This window comes from Octopus bimaculoides, chromosome 4 (assembly GCF_001194135.2).
Source record: "Octopus bimaculoides isolate UCB-OBI-ISO-001 chromosome 4, ASM119413v2, whole genome shotgun sequence".
NCBI lineage: Eukaryota > Metazoa > Mollusca > Cephalopoda > Octopoda > Octopodidae > Octopus > Octopus bimaculoides.
Genome location: NC_068984.1, coordinates 6003866 through 6004470, shown reverse-complemented (window position 1 = coordinate 6004470; position 605 = coordinate 6003866). Strand labels below are relative to the sequence as shown.

The following is a 605-nucleotide window of genomic DNA, read 5'->3' as shown; positions in this document are numbered from 1 at the left end:
ATGTATGTATGTATGTATATGTTTATGAGACTCGCTTACGTTAGCTGTATGATGGCAACAAATCTGTTGATACAGAGGCAGCTGTAACAGTAAGAAATGTTAACACGTACGAGCTGTAGTAGTAGTGGTACTTGTCGAAGAAATAATGGTTCTAATAAGTAGTAGTAACTCTAGTAGTAGTAGTAGTAGTAGTAGTAGTAGTAGTAGTAGTAGTAGTAGCAGCAGCACCAGTATTAGCGGCAGCAGCAGCAGTAGTAGTATTTGATGACAGTAATAAGGAATTATGTTGACGATATTTAAAGTTTTATCACAGTTCCACCGAACGACCACCCAAAGAATGTCATGGTTGAATGCCACTACACCGCGATGAGCATCTCCTGTAGTCTGCCTCAATGACCTTGTGCCTTTGTCATTTGAAATGCTATATAATCTGTCAAGCGGAATTCTGTTTCGAACCCGTGAGTTTAATTTCGTCATTTCTTAATGTCAAGTAATTCTCTTTAAGGAAATACATGAACGTCACTACTTCCTACCAACACCACATTACAGAACTCATCGTGCCTATATATATATATATATATATATATATATATATATATATATAT

At 36.2% G+C, this 605-nt stretch overlaps 1 long non-coding RNA gene across 1 annotated transcript in view; it reads left to right on the top strand.

Annotated features, from left to right (window-relative positions):
* The first annotated feature begins 284 nt into the window (after window positions 1-284).
* The window catches only part of LOC128247550 (uncharacterized), a 119284-nt gene continuing 118963 nt past the window's right edge, over window positions 285-605 (top strand). The window contains exon 1 of the long non-coding RNA XR_008263861.1: window positions 285-458. This is a non-coding gene — a long non-coding RNA (uncharacterized LOC128247550). The remainder of the gene's footprint in view (window positions 459-605) is intronic.